The following is a 25,591-nucleotide window of genomic DNA, read 5'->3' as shown; positions in this document are numbered from 1 at the left end:
AGGGAGGAAAGGGAGTGTGTTGTTGGCTCTGGACCTCGGCTAGGGGCCAGGGCACACCTTCTGGACCGACAGCCCGGCAGCAGAGTGACCCGTCCTTCCCCAGAAGGCTCTTCTTGGCAAATGGTTTGTTCGGGGGCCAGGAGCCAAGGCCCACCCAGACTGCTTTTCACACTCTATTCTTCCATGTCTTCCTCAAAGAATGAGGAAAGTTGACCTCTACGGTCTTTTAAATTATCTGAATAAATTAGAACTATTTTCTCTTATTAAAATGAAATACTGACTTGTAAATTAAAGACACTGATTTTGCAAAGGATTTAAAAAGCAGAAACCAAATCCGTCAGGCAGAAAGACGAGCAGATGGATTTCCGAGGCCCACTGGCCTGCATCCACATTTCCCAGCCTCCCCACCATGACACTAAACTGGGTGGAGTCCTTCAGCTCTTTCTCCCCCAGGGAGACCCGCCACGCTCCCTGGACTGGGGCCCACAGGAGAATGGGGACCTGAGTCCCGATGTCCTCCACCTGATTCCAAAGCACAGAGCAAACACGGAACTATGCTGTTCAGGGCTCGGGGACCAGGCTCCCATCCCTTAGAGCCACCGAGCTGCCGGAAGGCACAGCCCCACGGATCCTCATGCCCTCCAGAGCCAGAGACCACGCTGAGGGGAACAAGCTACCGACATCCGGAGCTGCCACGGAAGACCACAGGCTCGCCGCAGCCCCTCCTTAGGTGACAGTCCACACGCCAGAAAGAGTGTTACCTCACTACACGTTTCCAATCGCTCCACTGTCACACCCCTTTGAAAACATTAACCTTTCCTAAGGTAAAAATCACCAGATTCAATTCCTTTGCCATTTCATTGTGAAAATTTAGTCAAAGCAGAAATCCTATATACTAGTAATAAAAAGCTAATATGCTAATTGGACTGAAGAGCAGAATGACCGTCTGGACGACCTTTCGGACGAAGCCGGGGCTGCAAGGGGCGAGGCAGCCGGGGCTCTGAGGGCCGAGCCCCTTGCATGAATTTCATGTATCGGGCCTCTAGTCTATATATATAAAAGCCTAAGCGACCAGTCGGCTGTTTGACCAGTAGCTATGACGCGCACTGACCACCAGGGGGCAGACGCTCAACACACGGGCATGGAAACATGGAACAGACTGATGAATCTCAGAGGAAAGGGGGGATGGGGAAGGGCGGGAAGAGATTAACCAAAGAACTTATATGCATACTAGAGGCCTGGTGCACAGATTCATGCACTGATGGGGTCCCTCAGCCTGGCCTGTGGGGACTGGGCTGAAACCGGCTCTCCAACATCCCCTGAGGGGTCCCAGATTGCGAGAGGGCACAGGCCAGGCCAAGGGACCCATTTGTGCCCCGGGCCTCTAGTAATTATATAATTAGTTAAGCTAAACATTAGTTAGTATGGAAGCAGGAAATTTCAGAATGAAGCAGTGGGAGAAACTGGATCAATTTCAGCTTGATGTAAGAGAATCCCAGGGGCAAAGACAAGTGGATGTCTGAAGAGAAAATTGGCAAAGTCAGTCAAACTGGGAAAGCACACAACTTAAAGATATCCCAGAACCTGCCCGGCCAGCATGGCTCAGTGGTTGAGTGTAGACTTATGAACTAGGAGGTGTGGGTTTGATTCCCAGTCAGGGCACATGCCCGGGTTGTGGGCTCGATCCCCAGTGGGGGGCATGCAGAAGGCAGCCGATCAATGAGTGTCTCTCATCATTGATGTTTCTATCTCCCTCTCCCTCTTCCTTCCTCTCTGAAATCAATAATATTATACATATTTTAAAAAATAATAATAATAAAGATACACCAGAATCTGTGCTCCATGAGGAAAAGGGCTATTTTATCCACTGCTCTACCTAGGGCTACAAAGTGCCCGACACACAGTAGGTGCTCAAAAAATATTTGTCAAGTGACTGCATAAACAATGAATGAGAAACGGTTTCATTTACATTACGGAAGACAAAAAGCTTCATGAACGTAAGATGCTAGCAACCCCTCAGATTTAAGGATTTACTATCATAGAACCTGCCTCATTTTTCTGCACTTACTGTGGGTCATGCACCCTGGGTTAGACACCCAATTGGTCACTAAAAATCACTCCGAGCCCTATTTTAACTATCCATAAGTGAAGCAGCCAAGATAGTTCTTAGGGGAAAATGAACAGCTGTCACTGCACCGAGTATAAAACAAGAATGAGTTGAAAATAAATAAACTAGGTGTTCGAGCCAGAAGCTGGTGGTAACCCTGGGGCGACTGAGAAGCAGCAGTAAACTCTACCAAATGGTTAGAAGAGAAGTGGAAATCACTTCTCAACATGGGGCTGAGCGGGACGGCACGATGAAGCCTCCGGGTGGACATGGGAGATGGTGACACGCGTGCACAGACATGGAAGTCACCAGGCTGCACACCAGAGTCCGGTGGCAGCTGGTACCAGCTCAGGAGCAAGGACTGTTACACTTTCGGGAGTTTTGTGAAGCAGCTGTCATGTCAGCTCATTGGCAGCTGAAAATAGGCAAGGGTGAGAATATTTTTGCCATGAAAATTGACAAATGCTGCAAATCAGGGCTTTTACACCTCCACCCCCGAGAAAGCCAGTGTTGCTCACGCACCAGCCATACCACTGCGGACACCTCGCAGTATGCAAACTACGTCTCAGGAAAGAAAAGGGTGGGACTGAGGGGGAAGAGGAGGTATTAAAAGAAGGTATTAAAATAAATAACACATTTAATGTTCAGTGTGTTAAAAGTATAGCAAAGTTTTTCCTGAGAATGAAAAAATGTTTACCATCAGGAAATCCAAGGAAATGTACTATATTAACAGATTGCAGGGGGGGGGGGGGGGGACACAGGATCATCTCTACAGATTGCATGTAGAAAAAGCAACAGTAAAATTCGACTGCTATTCATAATAAAGTTTATTTTAAAATTCTCAGCAAACTGGGGAGGTAAGTTGCTTAACTAGACAAAGGGTGTGTATAATCAACTATGGTAACTATCACACTTGGTGAGGAAACTTTAGAGGCATTTGTGTTAAAGTTAGAACAAGAGAAGCACTGCTCATCACGGCTACTGTTTAAACACTGCATTCAGCCAGGGTATCAGACGCTCTAGAGTCAGGGGAAAAGCACAAGGATTAGAAAGGAAGAGGCATTGTTTGCACAATTTGATCTTCTACCTGAAAACATGAGACATAACTGACATGCAAAGTCAACAGCTTTCCTACAGAGCAATGATAAGCAATTAGAATGTAATTGAAGAAAGAATTTAGTGTATGATAAAAGTGGCATTTCTGACCACTGGGCAATGATTAGGGCAACTGGATAGCCAATGGAAAAAATATATGATCCTGACCTCAAGCTGTATGAAAACAGATTCCACATGGACCTAAATGTGGAAAATAGAATATGAAACTGCTGGAAGAAATTAAAGAATGACCCTTGAGGTAGGGAAATGTTCTTAGACGGTATGCAAACACAAAGTCGTAAAGGAAAAGACTGATTATTTTAAATATATAAAAATTAAAAATTTCTAAAAAAATAAAAATAAAAAATTTCTCTTTGAAAAAAATAACATTAAAAGACCAAGGACAACCTAGGACACCCCCGGCAGCCATGCCAGAGACCCCCACTCTGGAGCTTCTTGCTCACTGTGCCCCTCCCCAGGGGAACCACACATTCTTGGCCCCGGTGAAGAAGGCGCCCCTCCCCACACAGGTGCGGGGGGAAGCACTCTCCCAAAGGCTCCACACTGGGGCTCCAGGTAGCCAGGATTCCAGCACGAACACAGGGAAGGACTCTCCCTGAGGACAAATGGGGATCCTCCCTCAGCCTGACAAGGAGACCGAGGCCGTGGCCCCGTCCTTGCTGGAGTCCACAGGTACCACGCCATGCAGTTGTGTGCTTTCCTTTATCAACATTTTGTTTTTAAAAGTTGGACTAATAAAAAGTGGAACATAGAACCGAGTTCCCATTGCCCTTCACCAAGCTACTCCTAGTGCCCACATCTCCCAGAATCACCGACCGGTTCCCAAAATGAGAAAAGGAGCCCCTGGTACAACAGTGTCAGCTCAAGTGCAGATCCCAATCGAATGTGCCAGTTTCCCTGGAATGTCCCTTGTGTTCCAAGACCCCACCCAGAATGCACGCTGCATTTCGAGGCCATGTGTCCTTGGGTTCCTCCTCCGTCCCTGCCTGTCTGGGTGCTTGGAGACCACTGGCCAGATGTTTCTCAGGACGTCCTCTCCTAGAGTCTGGCAGCTTTTTCCTGAGATGACATGGTGGTAGTGAATCTATGACAAGAATACCAGGAAGAGGACGTGCCATGTGCTAGCAGGGAGCAAAGGACCTGTCTTATCACAGGTGTTGTTAACCTGAGTCACCTGGGGGAGGTAGTGTCTGCTGGCTTTATCCACTCTACAGTTACTATTTTTCCCCTTTTAATAAATAAATAACTTGGGAAGAGATACTTCGAGACTAGGCAAATATCCTGTTTCTCCTCAAACTTGCACCTAGTATCTTAGCATTGGTCCATAGGTCTCTCGCCTGAAGTGACTTGACTGTGGTGTCAGCTGATGGTGATTTTCTGTTTCCTCAATCTTTCTACCGATTAACTGACATTCTTCTGTCAGGAAGAGCTATCCCTTCTCCCCCACTTACTTACTGATTTATCCAATTATTTACTTACTAGAGGCCCGGTGCACTAATTCATGCACGGGTGGGGTCTGACTGGCCCCGATTGACCCTGTTCGGGCTGGGCTGGCCAGGAGGTTGGCTGGCCGATCCCGACCCCTGATTAGGGTGGAAGGCTTCGGGGGAGGGGTCACAGGCAGTTGGCCCGCCTACCCCACTCCCTGGTCGAACTCCCAGTTGAACTCCCGGTCGAGGGGACAATTTGCATATTAGCCTTTTATTATATAGGATACCAGGACTGACCCGTGCTACAAGGGCATGCCCAAAACACACGAAGTGAAAGGAGCCTGGCACAAAAGACTGCATGCGGCCTAGTTCCACTTACATGAAATGCCTAGAAAAGGCAAACATAGAGACAGAGCAGACTGGTGGTTGCCTATGGCTGCAGTGGGAATGGGCGCTAAGCACAAACAAGCACATGAGCATTTGGGGGTGATGGGAAGGTTTCAAGGCTAGACTGTGGTAATGGTTACACAACTTAGAAATGCATGAAAATGTCTGAATCATCCACTTACGTGGGGGACGGGGGCGTCCCATGGTAGCAGTTTAAAACACAAGAAACAGCCGAAACCGGTTTGGCTCAGTGGATAGAGCGTCGGCCTGCGGACTGAAAGGTCCCAGGTTCGATTCCGGTCAAGGGCATGTACCTTGGTTGAGGGCACATCCCCAGTAGGGGTTGTGCAAGAGGCAGCTGATCGATGTTTCTCTCTCATCGATGTTTCTAACTCTCTATCCCTCTCTCTTCCTCTCTGTGAAAAATCAATAAAAATATATAAAAAAATAATAAAACACAAGAAACAAAGCCTCCTTACAGTACCATTCCCACCTTGTTTCTGCCTACATCTTCCCAAGCACTCAGAAGATGGACACCCAGACCATAATTGATCATATGCACAATTTGTTGTGTTTCTTTCCGACACTTAGTAAGACTGGGAAATCATGCAGCTGGGTTCTTCTGTGACTGCACACAGGGCAGTGTGGTGTGTCACCCAGCACTGCCCTTTCCTGGTGCCCCCCACAGCGTTGCTCTGTCCCAGGAGCTCTGTGCACCTTTCCCAGGTTACATCATGGCTCGAAGTCTTGGTGAACTTAGAGGAAAGCCTCCCTTTCCTACAGCAAGGGCTAGCAATGAGAACACTTCCATTCATCAAGCACCCCCTCCCTGCCTGCCCAGAAAAAGTGAGAATTTAAGGGTAGCTGGGCGGGACGAGGGGCATGGGACACGATGCTTTGTGCTCTGAAATATCCTGTAGGTTTACACAGTGCCTGCCTCTTCTATGGAAATACTATCAATGCCCTCATAGCTTCATTAGAGGCATAAAATTAAAGATTAGAAAGCTCCGCTGTGAAATCATCAAATATGCCACTCACTCATGTGCACGTGGGCGGAAGCCACCTACTCGTGACACCAAAATATACGAAGAGAGAAAACCCCAGAGTAGGAGTCAGAGGCGCAGGCCTAACCCTGCTCCACGTTTGGCTCTCACAGTGAAGAGGACACGGCTCACAGTCCTCACACAGAGGTTCTCATCGTACCAGCGGAGACGTGAGGGAAATGACTCTGTCCCTAGGGTTCAGTGACGACCTGGGCTATCGCAGCTCTGAAGTCCTCAGATTCCATCCTACAAATTCCACTTCCTCCTGGATTAAGATTTTCAGACTCAACCCCCAAACCCGCTTCTACCTACAGCAAATAATTCATTGTTTACTGCACATGCCACTACTTTCCGGGAACTGTTAATTATTACATGAGACTTTTTAAACATTTAGATAGCTTTTTTTTAAAAAAAAAAAACTCCAACAACCTTTTATTACCAAACTCTAGCAGGTTTAACTTTGAGACCAACTAAGAGCAATACAGCATCTCTAACAGGACCTAGGATGGAGGTACAGACCTAATAAACATGGTCTCTTAAACAAAGGATTAATAAAGTATAAAACATCAACTTATGAATTTTTTAAAAAAAGAGTGAAATTCTCCAGTGTTGCAGAAAAAGGTATCCCGAAGTGATTTCAGTCAAGAAAAAAACAGCATTTGACACTATGCTGCCTTGAAAATCAAGTTCAGGACACACCTGAGAGAATAGCATTTCCTCTCCTAAAAAAAATAAAACATAAATCCCCCTTTCCCCTCCTTTCTGTTCAACTTCCACTGCTTATTGCTAGAAACACCCAGAGAACAGTATAATAAGACCCAGCCCAGTTCTCTTGGTATCTGCCAGTCTGAAGAGTCACAGCAAGGATTGTTCCTTAGGAATTTCACCTCTGCTACTCTCCGGAAATTGAACCTTAATTTCTGGGAAATGGCAAAAAAAAGGTCCTATTTCCTTCAAGGAAGGGCTTGAGAGCTCTGTAAAGGGTCAAAGGGCAGTGGACCTGGCCCAGACTGGAACACCAGGATGTGCAAAGGGGGCCTTTCTATATAAAAACACCCAACCCCTTAGAACCTAAAGTTTAACTTACAGGTAAAAACAAGCAGAGAAGCAGCTGACTTATATACCAAAGAGGTGCTTATCTCCCCATCTTTAACCATAAAGGAAACAGAGGGGAGGAGAGTCTAGAGAATTTGACCTCCTCTTCCTTCCAAAAACTTTGACGCATATTCTAGGCCAGAGCCAAGTGGCAAAGACAGACATGTGGTCACAGGGTACAGTCTCTGCTGGACAAAGCTGCCACTCCTGGGCAGCCTGGCGCATGGCCACTTCACCAAGACTTCCTCCCTGGTATGCACAGTGCTTAAGAATCACTAAGGAAATTACGTTTTCAGTTCAACTTCGTCACTGACAAACACTTCAATAGCAGCCGCTAGTAACTGCCCGGAGGACCTCCCCTCTCACCCCAGTTCAAGGTCACAGATCCTTCTAGTTGATGGGCTCCTTGCCAGACTTTTTCATAAGCTCGTTGGTTTTAGAGAAATGTATGCATCCAAAGAACCCTCTGTACACCGACAATGGGGAGGGATGGGTGGTCAGCAGCACCTGGTGGCGATTCCTATCAATGGCACTGCCCTTCTGAGCATAAGAGCCCCAGAGAAAGAAGACAAGGTCACTTGAGTTCTGATTTAGCCAGGATGCAACCGTATCAATAAATTGCTCCCAACCTTTCTCCTTTGAGAATTGGCCTGATGTGCCCGGACAGTGAGGACAATGTTGAGTAGAACACCTTGCTTGGCCCACCCAGATACATCTCCCTGACCAGGATGAACAAAACCATCGATGTCTGTAGACAGCTCTTTAAAACTGCTTTCCAAACTGGGCGGATGTGGAACAGGTCTTTGAACACTAAAGCAGAGCCCATGAGCTTGATTTGGTCCATGATACGGATCCTGTCCCAGAATGACACCCTTCTCTTGTGTTGCACATTTGGATCCATGTGGAGGCTTGGTGTAGAGGTGGATAAACAGTGTAATGCCTTCTTTCCTATGCAACAAATCCCATTTGCTTTATAAAATATCGTTTTCTGAATTCTCCACCAAGGTGCTTCTTCCAACTCTCACCGAAACTCACTGGCAGGTTGCGAGCGAAGTCTACACAGGGCCACGGTCTTGTTCTTCTGGACGTGGACCAACTGCTCGGGGCTCAATGGCAATGACGGTGGAGTACCCGGCTCCTCCTGCTCCAACCAGGCCTTCTTGACAGGGCTGACCTGCAAGTGGTCCCCGCAGAGACCGGTCAAAAGCCACGGCTGACCTCTCCCAGGTGCCCACAGGTTCCACCCACAACCCAAAGGCCCATTGCAAAGGATGCCATTCGTGGGTTTCAGCCCCACCTGGAAGGTTGGTGCAAAACCAGACTCCGGGAACCCGGACCTTAGCCCAGACCCGCACTAGCAGGCCGATGCCCACATTTCACGTTTGGTACTAATATGGGCTGAGAGAAGTGGTTGGCTGGAAGGGAAGCCCTGCCACCAGGTGCCCTGCCCCACCAGGCCTACCTTAGGTAACTTTTTAATGAAATAAAGTTTTAATATAGTAAGAAAGGAAAGATAATCCTCTAAAGTAGCCCGCAAAGAACACTGTATTATAATAGGCATGCTGTGAAATCTAATGCCAATGACTGACTCAAGAATAATAAGTCTGACTGTTATTTGGGGCAGATTCCTATTCCAAAAAGGAATCAAATTCAAGTGGTCAAGACAAATAAATATGCATTTTATGTGATTAATTTCATTCCTATCTAGCTAGAGTGGATATAAACAGTCACTTCATTGCAATTTAAGCTGTGGCCCGAGCACGTCTCTCAAAACTACTTCCTGTATTTAGATTTAACGTCGGCTGTTTGTGCTCAGGCCTGAACCACGTGAAGCGTCTGAATGAAGTCTGTTTTCCATCATCTTCCCATCGGTAGCCCCTGAACCCCCTCCTCGGCTTGGGGACATCCCCTTGGCTGGGTCCCCCTTCCTAAGGCAGAGGCCAGACATGCACTCCCTGTCCTCTCTCAGCCAGGGCCCACGTAAGGCACACACGAGACCTCGCCTCGAAAGAGAAACCTGAGGAAGCAGGTGCCTGGCAGAACCCATTCCTGAAAAGGGAGGAAACAGAGATGATGGAGACCTGGATGCCGCGAGGAGACAGTAGGCAGGGGACTCACGTGCAGCACCAGCTCCGGGCATGTGATTCACAGGAAAAGGTCTATTGTGACTGGCTCTCGGCCTCACAGACGTGATGAGACACTTCCTGACATCCTTGGTAAGTTCCTGTCCTTACAGAAATCAACTCCCCCTAAGTGCGCTGACACTCGGAGAGGGAGAGAACTTGTGCGCACTGTGACTAACCAAGAAAACCCAGAAGGAACCGGATGTACATGCACTGCCCGGAAGTGAAGGCACAGAATACAATGCAACTTTCAAACTTATTCTCCAAACACCTGTTTCTAACTCTACAATGTTGGGAGAGGGGCTAATTCAATGTCACCTACCACTGAATTATCATTAGTTATGATATGCTCTAGATTTACAAACTGAACACAATCCTTGCTTCATTTAATTCACGACAACTGAGTCTCGCCATTTCTCACAGAGTCAGACCCATCACTCCACCCCCCACCCAGATCCTGCCCGCTGGCCCACCTTCCTCGGTCCTGCACCTCACCTCTTCCAGCAGAGTGACCAGGTCCATAGGGAGGGGGCGGGATGCTTGGTGTCAAGTGCTGGCCTCTCGTGGATCTTAAGCAGCCATGAAGTGATGTGGCATCACTGTATTTAGCGCAGGACTGCACACAGGTGCTATTTCTTGACCAACCAACTGCATGGCCATTAAAACACGTAGAATGTACTGTTTTGCTCCTATAAATAGCAGTCTTCTAGAAATGGAAGGAAGCTTGGAAACCACCAAGTTAACACTCAGGGAACCTGCGGCAGAGCTGGGAAGCTAGGTGCTGGCGAGCTCAGGGCAGGGCTGGGATTAAATCCCCGGGTTCCTAAACCCAGGGAAATTCTTCTGATTGCTCCTCTACCACACAGCTTATAAAGCCGCATTCTATCCAATGTTTAAATCCTTTAAGCCTCCACAGTTGAATCACATATTTTTCATTTAATTTGGTTGCTTTTCTGAAACTTCCCAGAATTATTTAAAGTATTCTCATTTTTATCAAGATGTAGTTATAATTGTTACTTCTGAGTATTATGGACGCTGTTACTACTTAAAAGAATATGTTTCAATTACCTGTCACGTGAAAGGGGTTAAAATTATGGTGGTGGGACAGAGCCATTTTTTCAGGTTAATTTACTGTTTATAAGAGATTCATTTAATCTATTGCACTGTATAGTTTTAGAACAATTCTGAGTGTTCAGTGAATGTTTCTATTCTACAAAGGAAAGCATGGAACTTTGGAGATAACAGACATATGGACATAAATACACTGAGTGGCCAGATTATTATGATCTCTGAACATATAATAATCTGGCAACTATATATATATATATATATTGGAGGCCTGGTGCATGAATTCGTGCATGGGTGGGGTCCGGCCAGCCTGGCCAGGGAGAGGGGACATGGGCAGTTGGCCAGCCTGCCTGCTGGTTGAACTCCTGGTCGAGGGAACAATTTGCATATTAGCCTTTTATTATATAGGATATACAATGAGTGGCCATATTATTATGCATTCAGAGATCATAATAATCTGGCCACTCTGTGTATGTGCCTGATGCACCAGCACAATGGGGGGTGGGGAGTGTGCTGAGGCAGAAAAGCACAAGTTTTCAGAGGCCAAGAGCCTCCATTTGGATTCCACCACTTACTACCAACATAAAAAGTAAGAAACAGGTATTCATTCATTCAACAAACATTGCTGAGTGTCTGCTATCTGCCAGGCATTGTTCTGTTCCCTAAGGACAGAGAGCAAGACCCATCTTCCTGGCAGGCTGATGGGAAGGTGGGAGGGAGATGGTAGAGACAGCAGGGCACACAGTGGATGAAGAGGTAAGGGTACAGAGGCGTGCAGCCCAGGAGACAGCTGAAGGGATGGCAGGAGAGGAGACCCCTGGAAGGACTCTGATATGGGGGCAGTTACAAGCTTCTGAGCAAAAGGGTGACTGATCTGTCCTCCATTTAAGTCTCTGTTTTGGCTGCTGGTCAAGAACAGACAGGAGGAGAGGAGACCTGGGAGCAGGCAACTCAGGTGAGCCCAGCAAGACCCCTGATCAGTAAGAGAGATGATGGTGATCCCACGTAAAGTGACCATCTAAGGTGAGCATGAGGAGCAAACTGGAATACGCTGGTTCCACCATGCCTGACACAGAGTAAGAGCGTAACAAATGTAGCTATTGTCCAGCTCTCCCAGGAAGTTGCTGATCTGAAAAGTAGGGGTAATGACACCTCCATGTAAGATTTGTGAGGACTCCCAATTAGTGCCTGTTGTACCAAATAGAGGTTTAAACGTTTACAACTGTCTGTGTGTTTACAGATATGTATGTATCCTATAGACCACATATCGGTATAGATAAATATTCTGCACATCACACACTGGGAAGAACTGATTTGCAGATCCAAACAGAACCCAGTATAGAATGATAACGTCCATAACTGAAGCATCGCCCTCGGACCCGCTGGTCCTCAGCATCAGCACAGCTCAGAGTCCTAAGGGCAGCCCCTCTCACTCCCTCCAGTCCCCTCCTCTCCAGACCTCACCCATCACCAGCCCTGCTGACTCGATCACAAGAAACTGCACTTTGCTCTCTGCTCTCCAGCTTCTCCACCTGCTCCCCTCACCCTCCTCATCCTTTTGCTTCAAACTTCCTGTGGTGCATGAGAGCCTGCACAGCCGGCCACACGTGTCTCTCAAAGTCACCTTCCACTGCGCTCCCCATTAACGACGACTGGACAAAGGCTACTGGCCCCACCTCAGCTATTCCAACCAGCAGGGGTCCTGCAAGCTGTCTCCTCTCCTGACACGAGAGCGCCTCCTGTCCCTCAAAGAGCTCCTTCCGGCCTCAGCACAGCACCCTCACGGGGAGGCCTTCCCGGAATGCCAGGCCTCCAGTCGGGGCGGCCCTCTGACGCCATCCACCTCAGCCCATTTCTTCACTCATCCCACGGACATTAATTTTGAGGTTATATTATCTGCCTTTGTCCTTGCTTAGACTCCCCCACTGGAATGTTGGCTCAACGAGGCAAAAGAGCTCCTCCTTCCCTGTGTCTCTCCACAGTGACAGAGAGAAGGCAGTTGTGAAACCTGTCCACTGCGGGGCAGAGGGAAGAGAAAGTGTGCCCAGAGCGATGCAAGCCCACTCTCCCACCACCCTCCCACCACCCTCCCACCACCGACGATGGACTGAAGGCAAGGTCAGGAAGGGCCTCCACGTTGCATCACATCTGTGGAACCACAGAGAAACTGTAGTATTTCCGAACTCCCAACCTAAAAAATCAAATGACCACAAACAATGCAAACCGACATGCAAGGAAGGTATTTTATAATTTCAACAGACAGCTTGAAGTGAATGCTGCTGCCCCCTAGGTGCTCACTCATCCCTGGCCCAAAGCAGCGGCTCCTGTCCCCACCCTCCCCTACCCTGGAGGTGGGGGAGTTGTCCAGGATGTAACACTGGCATTTCCTGCCAGATCCTTAAGACAAATTAAGCACGAGTCTTGCTAGTCCTCTAAGCAGTACCAAATTTGGTGAGTAAAGGTGACAACGTCTAATTAAATTAATACTGTTAGGGACACGTGAATATTTTTAATTAAAAAAAATGCCATTTCCACATGTATCTTTCTGTAAGAGTGCCCCAAGGCATGTTGAACACCATAAACTAGATCCCAAATCCTAGAGCACAATGCCCAGCTTCCTGACGGAGAACACAGTATTTTCATTTTAGATCCTAAGTGAATCACGCTGCCCAGGTGTTAGCAAAGTTCTGCCTGGCTCCTGGGGCTGGGTGTCCCTGCTCCTCTAGCCATGCCCTCTCACCTTCTCAAGGACTTTGCTCTGCAATTACCCTCTTTCCCAGCATCCTATATAATAAAAGGCTAATATGCAAATCAACCAAACCACAGAACGACTGGTCGCTATGATGCGCACTGACCACCAGGGGGCAGATGCTCAACACTGGGCCTCTAGTATTATACATTGAGTGGCCAGATTATTATGATTTCTGAATGCATAATAATCTGGCCACTCAGTGTATATCCTATATAATAAAAGGCTAATATGCAAATTGTCCCCTCGACCAGGAGTTCAACCAGCAGGCAGGCCAGCCAACCGCCCATGTCCCCTCCCCCTGGCCAGGCTGCTGGCCGGACCCCACCCATGCACGAATTCATGCACCGGGCCTCTAATATATATATATATACTGAGTGGCCAGATTATTATGCATTCAGAGATCATAATAATCTGGCCACTCAGTGTATATATGTCCTTCACTATGGGAGTGTTCCTATTAGCCCATAAACATGCTATAAACACTCTCATTTAAAAAATAAAATAACTCCCGAGTCCCCCCACCCACCCCCTCAGCTACTGTCCCAATACTCTGTCCCTTCTCAACCAAACTTGTAGAGTCCTCTCTACTGAATGTTCTTGCTTCCTCACTCCCATCCCCTCTCCTCACCACAAGGCCATCTGCCTCTCATCAAACCCAAGCAATCCTTCACTGAAAGGGCAGGAACTACCCAGCCCTCAGCCCGGTTCCAGGCCACTAAACCCTCCAGGTTTCCTCCTTCTTCTACAGACCCCTTTCAGTGGGTATTGCTAGATCCTCTCGTCTTGTGGACTCCTGGCCAAAGCCCCTAGGCTCAGTCCTCGTCCTCCTGCTCTCCAGAATCTACACCCACTGCCCAGTCTATGGTTTCAAATACCTGAGATAAGCAAATCACGGCCACATTTACATATTCTTGAAGTCAACCTTAAATTATCCCAACACCTGCCCTCGGGTGACTAATCATAGAAGTAACAAGCAAAGTAAACCCTCTTTAGTCCTGTTGCTGAGGTACATTTTGGGTACTTTACATGAGGTCAGTTTATCCACCCAGCAACCCTAGGACACAAGCTGCTGGTCTTCCTCCTAATTCACAGGCAAGAAAACCAGAGCCCAGAAAGATTACACAGCCTGCTCAAAACCACACATCTGGCGTGGGGTGGGATGAGGAGCCGCCTGCACGCCCCAGCTCTAGTCTGCGGGGACAGCTGAGGAGCTGCCTCCCAAGCGTGAAACTCCTGCTCCTCCTCGCTCCTCATCGCCACAGAGACTTCCCCACCTCACTCACGACTGGCCGGCCAGCTGTGCCGCCAACAGCCCTGGGGTCGTTCTGGAATGCTCCTTCTCGCAGAGTCTATGGGCCATCCGATGGGCCCGCCTGCTAAACAGGCCACATTCCTCAGTGCTAAGGGCGTGCCCCACATCCTAACTACCGAGGAAATGGAGTGCCTGGAATTGGAGGTGTGTCCCAAGGCTTTCAGCCGCCAGTCAGTGCAGCCGGCACACTCAACTGCGCTGCTCCTCTTGGAGGTATGACAGGACGGCGTAACTGTCAGCGAGTCAGTCAGCAAGTCCCTTCAGGACCGGAAACCTTTCCTTCACACCTGGCAGTGAGTCCAAGGAAGCGTGCAGACTTGCTGACTGGGCCTGGCAGCTGGGACGACACCCCGGGGACAGCAGTGCCGCCGTCTCAGAAACGCTCCTGACAGCACGGTGGACAGCACCGCGGGCGGCGCGGCACCACAGCCAAGGCTGACTTGGGAGAACTGGATTCTAAACATGAAGACATTTAGAGTTACTTTATTTTCACTTCACTCACATCTTCCTCTTTTATGGGAGCACACGATTAGTCTGACTTGAAAAGTCTGTACTTGCAGTGAGTAGAAGGAAAAGCGAAGCGATAAGAAAGCACAGGCTTTCCTGCCAATAGCACGGACAGCAATGCTGCAACTTACCGATGGCGGCACTGGATCTGGCCACCTCTGCCCGGGTCTGAGCCTGCGTGGTCGGGGTCACGGGTCCCGTTGTTCCGCTCCCGCCTGTGGCAGGCAGGTGGGAAGGGCCCCAGGGACAGGTGCTCAGGGAGGTCCTGCCTTTGCCACTTATCTGTGGCCTCTCTCTGCCTAGTTTTACCCACGGAAGACAAACAATAATGCCTACTTTTTGGACTTCATGAGAATCACATTAATTAGTATATGCAAAGGGCTTAAGCTCCTCACAAATGTTAGCTACGTAACAGCCAGATCGATTCTTTATAAAGGTAAATCAGATCATGTCACTCCCTCATTCAAAACTCTCGAAGTCAACTAGGAAGGAAGGGAGGGAAGGAAGGAGGAAGAGAAGCAGGGAGGAAGGCAGCCCCCCAAGGCTTCCCATCACACTGAGGCAGGTGAACATCTAAATTCCTCACCTCAGCCCTCCGTGCCCCAGGCGCACTTCCCGCCAGCGACCTCCCTGCTATCACCAGCGCAGTACCATTGCTTGGGCACAGAGCTTTGCCTTCAGAGTTCCTGCTGCCTGAAAGAGGCTGCCAGGGCAGGCAGCACCCAGCTCCCTCCATCCTTTGGGCTCCCTCTGAGATCCCCCACACACTGCCCAGCCTGGCACTTAGGACTTTAGGTGGGGCTTAATGTTCCCTCCTTATAATGTGAACCCCATGAGGGCAGGAACTATTCTTGCTGTGCGAGCTCCCACGCCTCCCGTGTCCAGAACAATACCTGGTACAGACCTGTGGGGTGACCCTGCAAGTGAGACAAAACCAGCGTAGAGGCCAGCAGGGCTTCACCGCACAGCCAATAAAAATACCAGGCGCCTCTGAGCTCCTTCCACCCGCTCCCTGCTTATCTCCATCTTCATTCCATCACAGGGATGGGAAACCTAAAACCGAAGTGCCTTTTCTTTGTCCACTCCTAGAACACCTTGCACAGGGACAGGGGGAGAAGATCAGCCAGCGCACTCACCGGACCACACAAAGAGGTGATGATACTCCTGGTCTGGGCCCAATCGTGAGCTCCGCAGCAAGGTCACGTGAAAACCTGCTGGTTCCTGCATGTCCCCTCTCCACACTCCACATGAAAGGACATGGCCAAGAAAAGTCACTCAAGGAACAGGGAAATCATAATGACTCCAACGTACAATTTGTAAATGAAATTCTCACTACTGGCCTTTCCTAACTCACATATTATGAACATATTTTTAAAAGGAGGTGTGTTTTTTTTTAATCACCATTTCTATCACAAATTACAGATTTGGAAATTTGCATTTTAGGAAGTTAACACCAAAAGAGAAAATCAAGTTTTCCTATAAAATTGGACCTCTCTAAGCGCTTTTCAGTTTCATGTTAAGACTGATAAATTTTCTTCAAGTTTTTAGTAAGTTGGTAAGTTCACCTCTTAAACTGCAAAGTGTACGTTCTAGCGATCTTCTACCTATTTCAATAATATGCTTTGGTTCTAAGTACTGACAAGGCTTGTCACAACATTCAAGGGAATATAAGCCAGCTCTTATAGCTAAGGAATTTTGATGATTAATAAAAAGTGATTAGCAGGTTTTGCTTGCAGCTATGCATAAAACGTTCACTGCAGCCCTGTCTGTTAGAGCAAACACTAAAAAACGATATTAAAACATATATACGACTGTGTATACACTATTTTGACTATTGCGGGAAGAATACACAATCACAGCAGGTGGAGGAAACTGAGCTACTGGGTATGGGGTGAGAGGAGGTTTCCTTGTCTTTTTGTACCTTTAGAATGCACTGTGCGCATGCTTATATTTTTAAATCTGCAAAAAAAAATGCTAGACATTTAAAAATTTATACTAAAATTATAAATTTTATTTTAAAACTGTAATGCTACAAAAGTGATTAATAAAACAAACTGCCAGCTTTTGAACTTTTTAAAATCTCTGCCTCACTTGTCCTTCAGTGTGTCCCCTGCTGAAAACAGGGAGGGCCTAGCACACAGCACAGTATGTGGTAAATATTATGGGTAAGTATTTATCAAATGAATTACGTTTGTTTTACTCACTCACAGACTAATGTAAGCCTAAAGAATTTTCTTATTCCAAAAATCGAAAAGCAGTTGAGCTGCTATTGCAACATGTAAATTCACAAAGGAACGAATTAGCCTGTGCGCCCAGAAGTTTTTTGCCGATGATGTCATTAGCTAATTCTCTCTTCACTCCCAGTACTGACTTCCTGGGCACATCGCACCTCAGGACACGCGTCATGCATTTCTCAGAGCTGGGCCAGTTTTCTTTTCCCCACTGCCCCCTGCAGCAAGGCCTCCTCTCTTCCCTTTCAACTATATCTTCAAATTTGTTGAGGATGCCGCTGAAGGCATTGACTGGGGAACCCTCCAGTATCTAACAGGCATTACTCAAAGACAAGGCATTCCTTCCCAAGCCCGTGCTGAGTCCTTGGCCTCCACCTCGGGGCAGAATGGGGCACCCAGCTCAGAGCTCTCCTCACCTATTATCATGCCACCCACCGTCGTGGGTGCCCGTGAGAGAGGATCGTGCCCTCTGAAATACCTGCACAGAGGGGCAGCTAATTCTCTTACCCAGGGCAGAGTAGCATCACCAACCTTTTCTTCTCCCTGTCCTCTGGGAAACGCTCAGCAAGCAGAGGGGAAAGTAGTCTCCGCCCCAAAGGCATTGCCTGGGAACTGTTCTGAAGACAGCCCAGCGCTTTGGGAAATGCAGCTCTGGGTGGCATCTCTCAAAGGCATATACACACGGGTGAATGTAAGAGGGAACGAAAATTCTTAAATATTTCTATCCCCAAAACTTAATGATCGGTTGATCGCACTAAGAGTCAAGAAGCAAGTTTGACATCAAGCCACTTTTCGTTGTAGGTACTTTGAGAATGGAAGGCTAACCATCATTGGTTTGGGTAAGGAGGTAATGAAATGCCTTTATCATACGTAAAACCAACACGGGTTGGCTAAAAATATGACCTGCGAACCAAACAAAGTGGTGCGGGAGACGTCTCCCACGGCTAACGCGAGGCTGGAATACATTTTAGGTTAACCAACACGTACATCGGGACTCCACTCGGACCCCTTCCCTGGTACCCCTCCACCGCCCGGTAATTTTCCTACTGCAGATGTGCACACGTCAGAAGTCACCTCGGGCCCCCAGACGCCCCAGATCGTTCCGGAGCGCTCCCGGCGTCCGGCACCGGCGGGAACTTCCCCACCGGGGCGCCCGCGGCGCAGGGCATCCCGCGGACACGGTGCCCTCTGAGCGCGCAGCCTTACCCCGGGCTCGGCGTCCCCTCTCCGGGGGCCCCCTCTCCTCCCCGCGAAGCAGAGCATCCCGCGGGGACACGGCGGACGCGGGCCAACCGCTGCGCAGTCTCGTCCTGGGGGCGCATCCTCATCCTGGGGCGCAGCCTTCTCCCGGGGACGCAGCCGCATCCCCGGGCGAAGGCTTCCCTCCTCGGGACAGAGAATCGGCGCGGACGCGGCGCTCCCAGGGTGGGGACGGGGCTGCCCCCGCTGCAGGCTCCCCTCCCCGGGAGCAGCTTCACCCCGGGCGCAGCCTCATCCAGGGATGTAGGCCCCCACCCCTCGGGCACCGCCGCATCCCAGGGCGCAGTCTCCCCTTCATTCCGGGGGCGCACCCTCGTCCCGAGGCGCAGTGTCCCCTCCACCCCGGGCGCAGCCTCCTCTGTGGCGGCGCAGGGCATCCGCGCAGACCGGCGCCCCGGGAGGAGGTCGGGCCGTCCGGGCGCAGCCTCCCTCCCCGGGCAGCCCGGCCCGCAGCCCCTCCGACCCCCCGCCGGTGGCACGGGGTCTCGCCAGAGCCCCACACCCGGCCCGGCCTCCCCACCTGCCCGGCGCCGCTTACATAAACGCGGCTCCCGCGGCGGGTGTCCGCCGGCGGGGTCAGACCCTCGCCGCCCCCGCCTCACCTCAGCCGTCCGCCGCTCTCTGATCGGCGCGCCTCGCCCGGGCTCGCACCGCTCGGCCGCCCTGGGCTGCGGCGCGCGGGCCGTGGCCTGGCGCGGCCCCGAGCGCGCCCCCGTGCGGGCCTGACAGGGCCGCTGCCACAGCCTCCGCCTCCGCCCCCGCCCTCGGCGCCGGCTCCGCCCCCCTGGCCCCGGCCGCGCGCACGCCGGGGGCGACGCCGTGACGTAGGACGTGCGCGGGCGCCGAGCCGAGCTCTGCTCTAGGTCCGAGGGCGACCCCCGAGCGCCAGCCGAGGCTGTGGCGGCGAGAGGGGTGCCCCACGGGGAGGAGGGTGGCCGGGGCGTGGGCAGGGGGCTCGGGACGGAGATCTCCGTAGGGTCCGCTGGGATCAGATGTTCTAACGCATTCCGGCCGGTCCACCTTCCCGAAAGCCCTGGGTGTGCTTTACGAAACCGGGGTCCCCGAATGACAAGGGGGCTCCCCTGTTTCAGTGTAGCGCTTTCAGTGACAGCAGAGGCAAGTCCAAATGACCAAAGTTAAGGTGGTTCTTGGATTGGTTGGTTTTGACAGTAAAGGCGTTTGAAAGTCTTTTTACCGTACATGCAATAGACTTACTCCTGTATCTGTGGTGTATGGTTAGACCTAGAAATGTGTACATGCGACAAGCATATGTGGAAATGCATTTCTGAAGACCAGAATAACTCAAGACGGCAATTCTATTCAGACGGAAAATAAAGGTTAATAAGGAAAAACTATAGTTCTTGAACACGGGTCCTGAGAGCAGAGGATTGGGTAATAAGGCATGAGCAGTTCGGTTTGTGTTTTTTTGTTTTTTAGGGTTTTTTTTTTTTTTTTGGTGATTTACTAGGACAACTCAAGGATGTCAACCTTAAAAATAAAATTGCCACTTACCTGACCAGGGAAAATGAGTTTATTCGGGAATACCAGAGGTGTTGCAGTTTGAGACTGCAAATTACCGGGAACGATAGGCAAGTCCAGAGAACAAAGGAGGATAGTGTTACTTTATAGAGAAAAAGGAGGAAGTTGGGAGGAGCAGTTATGAGCGAAAGTCCATTCAAGGAGAGCCAGAGGTCATGGTGGTGGTGGCTTCTCATTGGCTGAGTGTGGCGATCTTTCATTGGCTGGGCTGTTGCTGGGCCAGGAGAAAACCTTCCTCCTGCCTCTGTGGTAAAGTGTGCTTTTTTTATTTTTATTTTTTTTAATTATATTTTTAAAATATATTTTTATTAATTTCAGGGAAAGAGGGATAGAAACATCAATGATGAGAGAGCATCATTGATCATCTGCCTACTCCATGCCCCACACTAGGGATCAAGCCTGTAACCCAGGCATGTGCCCTGACTGGGAATCGAACCATGACCTCCTGGTTCATAGGTCAACACTCAACCACTGAGATACGCTGGAAAGTACAAGGTAGCTTCTTCCTGCTGGAGTCTGCAGATGTCAGTGAGTATGGTACATGAGAGCTCCCCCCTTCAGAGCTTCCCCCACCCTAATTTTAATGAGGTTTCCTTTATTTGTTTTTACAAGGGATGGAGAGAGTGGGTAGGGCCTGGCTAGCCTGGTGCCGGGTGGGGGCAGTGGGGGCCCAGGCTAGGCTCCAAAGTCAAGTCCAGCTGCAGCCAATTCTCAACTGAGGGGGCTTAGGCATCTCTCAGGAACCCTGCCTGTTTCCTCGTGTGTGAGATGGAGAAGAGGAGACACACACAGGTAGAGAGCCCGGTGCAGAGCCCGGGACGTGGTCAGCATGCCATCAGTGTTGGCTTCTCTTATTCAGGAGTCGTGTGACACTTGAACATGACAGAGAAGCTCAGTGATCCGGAGCATAAATTAACCACAGGGGAAAGTGTTGCAACAGGCCAGTCACCTGCTTCAGGTTGCTCTCTGAGGGAAAGGAAAAACCTGTCTTTGCGGTCAGCCAGTGAACAAGCAAGCCCTTGACCCTGCCTGAGGGCCAACTGCCCAGCTACTGTATCCAAGGGCCACTAGTTGACAAATAAGTAAAAATGAAGACGCCTGGGACATCCTCTGATGGGCCACGTGTCACCCACCATCAGCAGGCTGGCCGGGTTTTTCTCATGGTGGCAAAGCTCTGTGCACAGGGCTTTTCCAACCTCTGCACCATGTTTACTAAGGTCTCATTGGCCCAGAGCAAGTTGCAAAGGGACACGTGACTCACAGGAGACCATCCCTGTGGCCATCTTTGACTGGGCCTCATTTAGTGTTATGGGGACTGCCCTTCGGTCGGAGCTGCAGGTGTGAATCTCATCTTCTCCCCAGCAGCAGTGGCACAGGTGTGATGTGACCAGGCCCTACATGCTGGTGGCTTGTTACACCTCACCAGTGTCTGCTCTAAAGCTAATGCACCTACTGAGGTGAGATGCTGATAGCTTAGATCAGGTGGTAACATGGAAGTGGAAAGAGTTAGGTGTTTTTGGAAACAGACTGAATAAGACTTAGTGATAGACTGTGTAGGAAGCGGTTATAGGGTTAAGCCTCGGACTGACCTGCTGGCAAAGTCGCAAACTAGTCCCAGATTAGAAGGCACAGCCCTCTAAGCATAATTAAGCTTGATCTTGTAACTGCTCCCTGGATCTTTCCTGGGTAGCTAGTGGGCTGTGGGAAGGGCAGCAAGTGCTGCCAAAACAAGTGAAACTTACGACAACATTGTAGATTACCTGTTTGTCCCTGATCATAAATAAAGCCTCAGCTTTTCAGTCTGGATCTGTTCTGTGGCCTCAGCCAGGCACAGAAGATCCACCTAGACCCAGCTTTTTCTCTTTGTCTATCATTTCTCCATCCTTCACCACCTCCCTCAGGCTCGCCGAACCCTTGGCTGTGCTGGCGCGGCACAAGACTGGGTGAAGGGGTGTAGAGAGGGAAGGATCAAGACTCGCCCAGTATTCTGGCTGCATGTGTTGGAAGTGACATAATGAGGTGGGAGAAGAGTGAGAGACGACGGGGGGAGAAACCAGGAGACCCTTCTGGCTGTGCTGAGTTTGTGATGCCCATCAGTATCCAATGGCTGTGTTAGGAAGAGAGCAGGATGTGAATGACTGGTATCCAGGGAAGAGAAAGATGCTGGCGACGCACATTTGAGAGCCGTGAAAATAGAAGCAATCACCTAAATAGGAGAGACAAAGAGGAGAACTTGGACCCAGGCCTGGAGAACACCAACCATTAGAGTGGAACACATGGGGAGCGAGCAGAAGAGAACAAGAACCCAGGAAGGTGCAAGGGGGCCAATGGGAAGGGGTGTTTCAAGAAGAAAAGATAAGTCAGTAAAATGATAGAAGTCCAAATAAAGTGGAGACAGAAAATCCATTGGATGTGGCAACGCAGAGGTCATGGTGACTTTGATAAATTCTGTGGAGTGCTGGGGACAGGATTGCCTGAAAGAGAAAACTCCCCATCACATATTGTGAGGCTAACATAACCAAAGGGAAAAGACATATAGACCAACCACTCTCATAAACCTATATAAATCATTTTAAAAAATCCTAAACAGAACATGAAGCAAACCAAAATCAAGTAATACATAAAATGATAACAAGAATATATGACCAAGTCGGGTTTACCCAAGAATATAATTCTGTTATAACACTTAAAAATCTATGAGTGTGAATCACTGCATCAGGAGATCAAAAAACACTAATCATCAACACATGCAAAAAAAAAGTTTTGAATGCAACCCAGCACCACGCATGTTGAGAGAAACAAGCTCTTAGGAATGATCAAGGGTGCCTACAACCACCTAAAGCAAACACCAAACCAGTGGTGAAATGTTAGGAACATTCCCTTGAAATCGGGAACAGAAGGATATTCAGCATTGCAATGGATCCTAAACAACAGAGCACAGCACAGCAATGGGAAAAAATGTATCAAGATAGGGAGGGGGAAAAAGAAAAAGTCACAGGTAATAGGATCACATATGCAGAAAATTAAAGATGATCTAGAGCTAATTTGTTAGATTTAATATAAACCTAGCAAGATTACTGAGTATAAAATCAACACACACACACACACAAACCAACTTCTACACATCAACAACAAACAACATGTAATTTAGAAAAATGATCCTGTTTACAATAGCAACAAAAGTATGCGTTAAGAAGAATACATCTAACAAAAGAAGTGTATGATCATTAAGGAGAAAATATTTTTTAAATGATTGAAATGGCTTGGGGGGGAGGGGTCAATTGGAGAAAAGGGAGACATATGTAAACTTTAGACAATCTATATATATAAAAGCCTAAGCAACTTTTATGCCAAATGACCAGAATGACCAGTCGACCAGTCGCTATGCACGCACTGACTACGAGGGTGCAGATGCTCAATGCAGGAGCTGCTCCCTGGTGTTCAGTGTGCTCCCACGGGGCAGGGGGAGCGGGGGGTGCCTCACAGCCAGAAGCCAGGCTCACGGCTGGTGAGCACAGCTGCAACGGCAGGAGCCTCTCCTGACTCAGCGGCAGCACTGCCAAGCAGCATCGGCAGGTGTAGCAAGCTGGAATTAGCGCCAGCAGCACAGCGCCCCACCCCGGCTTGGGCTCCTCCCTGGCCGCCTGCCACTTGGTGCTCTGCTACATCCCCCAAGGGGTCCCGGATTGCGAGAGAGAGCAGGCCAGGCTGAGGGACCCCCCCCCCCCGCACGAATTCATGCACCGGGCCTCTAGTAAATGAAATAAAAGAAAAAGAAAAACTAAAGTATCCTAAAAAAAAAAAAAAAAGATTGAGAGAGCAGGAGAAAGTAGAGACACATTATTTGAAGAGATAAGAAGACCTCGGGGCCACAGATGTCACCTCTCCCTAAAATTACCTGTAGAGTCGATGGAATTCTGACAAACATTCCAACAGGAATTTTTATTCAAGTTGGCTGGATCTAAAATATATAACAGGAAGGCAAATGGCCCCGAAGAGCCAAGACACTCCCAAAGAAAACGAGGGCATGGGACTTGCACCAGCAAAATCGAGACCAGCTTTCAGCTGTAGTAAGTCAAGCCATTTGTTGTTGGCTCAAGGATGGACACACTGACTAATGAAACAGCAGGAAGTGCGGAAACAGACCACACACCTTTCTGTATATGACAGACGAGGCCCTGCAGACCAGTAGGGAAGGGAGCCGCTGCAGTGCGTGGCGGCAGGGCACTCGTTTCTCCATTTGGGTGGGATGGGGGGGTGGGGGTGGAATTAGGTATGTACCTTACACCCTGCTCAGGACTCAGTCCAGATGAACTAAGGAAGACAAAACTTTTAAACTTTTAAAGTATAGGTGACTATCTTTATGACCTTGGGGAAGGGAGATTTCTTAAGGGACAAAAAGTGCTAACCCTGTGAAGGAAGACTGATAAATTTGATCCTATTAAACTTAAGAACATCTGTTTATTATAAAATGCATTCACGTAAAAATGCACACAACGAACAGGGAGAAGATATTGGCAATCCATGTAACTGTCAAAGGATTTGTATCCAGGATATGTGAAGAACTACTAGTCTGTACCCAGTTAGAAAAGGCAAACAACGTCATGAAAGATGGACCAAAGACTCGAACAGCAGAGGAAACATGAGTGGCCAATGAGCACATGAAAAGACGTTCAACCTCATCAGTAATGGGAATTGCAGGTTCGGATCTCAGTACCACTATTTTACACCCGGTAGCGGGTTGGTAAAATCTAAAAGACCGACAGTATCAAGTGTTGGAGAGGTTGTGGGTCGCCAGAATCCTTCAACGTTGCCCGCGGGAGCTTCATTTGCAACCACTTTGGGAAACACTTGTCTCATAAAATTGAATATTTGTGTACCTCACTAGCCAAGGATCTCTCTCCTAAGCATGCACCTGGGAAAAATACTTCCGCGTGTGGTCAGGAGACAGGCAGCAGCCGTGTGTATGGCCGTGTTCACAATATCCCACTACCCATTTACTGGGGAAAGAGGAAACGCGTCAGGGTAAATCCACGCACTGTACACGTTGTGAAATGGTGACTGACAGTCAATGACTCAACTGTGGCAACGCCCAACAAGGGTGAGTCTTGGAAGTAAGATTTTGGCTGAAACACAAGCCATTTTGTAGAGCCTAGAAACAAGGAAAAGTGAGCACAAGAAAGAAGGCTTAGGCACACATACACATACAACATATGTATATATTCTTACGTCTACATATACAATTTATTGTGTGTACACATGTATATATGTACACACACATATACACACATCTGCTCACATAATACATTTACAAGTAAGGGAGTGATCAGCAGTTTCAGGGGCAACCGCCTCCAGCAGGCAGACAGCGGGGACCGGGTGGGAGGAAGAGCCTGCAGACCAAAGTTACTGAAGCCAGCCTCAGTCCTGAGCAGGCAGAGGTCACGTATGATGCTTTGTAAGTTACATGTATTTACATATAACCTTTCGGTAAGTCAAGTAGCATAGTAAGTATATTTCTAAATGTAAATTTTAAAAGAAGAAGAAAGATTGGCAAGACAAGAATCAGGCAGGGGCAAGTCCCCCTTGATAAGGTGTCAAGACTGGTAACACTGTAGTCTTGG

At 48.9% G+C, this 25,591-nt stretch overlaps 1 protein-coding gene and 1 pseudogene across 4 annotated transcripts in view; both read right to left on the bottom strand.

Annotated features, from left to right (window-relative positions):
* The window catches only part of ADARB1 (adenosine deaminase RNA specific B1), a 103,586-nt gene extending 84,418 nt beyond the window's left edge, over positions 1 to 19,168 (bottom strand). For 2 of the 3 annotated variants that reach the window (XM_079767230.1, XM_079767234.1), the window contains exon 1: positions 19,034 to 19,168. The gene's annotated coding sequence lies outside the window, so the exon portion shown is untranslated. Of the gene's footprint in view, positions 1 to 18,969 lie in introns of all 3 variants that reach the window. The other variant, XM_079767231.1, reaches the window with a different exon arrangement.
* Positions 7,569 to 9,823, bottom strand: LOC307097259 (uracil-DNA glycosylase-like; annotated as a pseudogene). The gene is made up of 2 exons: positions 9,797 to 9,823; positions 7,569 to 8,352 (listed from the first exon to the last, which is right to left on the bottom strand). The product of its transcript is annotated as a uracil-DNA glycosylase-like (transcript).
* Positions 19,169 to 25,591: the final 6,423 nt, after the last annotated feature.

Source organism: Cnephaeus nilssonii (genome assembly GCF_951640355.1).
Source record: "Cnephaeus nilssonii genome assembly, chromosome: 3".
NCBI lineage: Eukaryota > Metazoa > Chordata > Mammalia > Chiroptera > Vespertilionidae > Cnephaeus > Cnephaeus nilssonii.
This window is presented reverse-complemented; position numbering and strand designations above follow the sequence as displayed.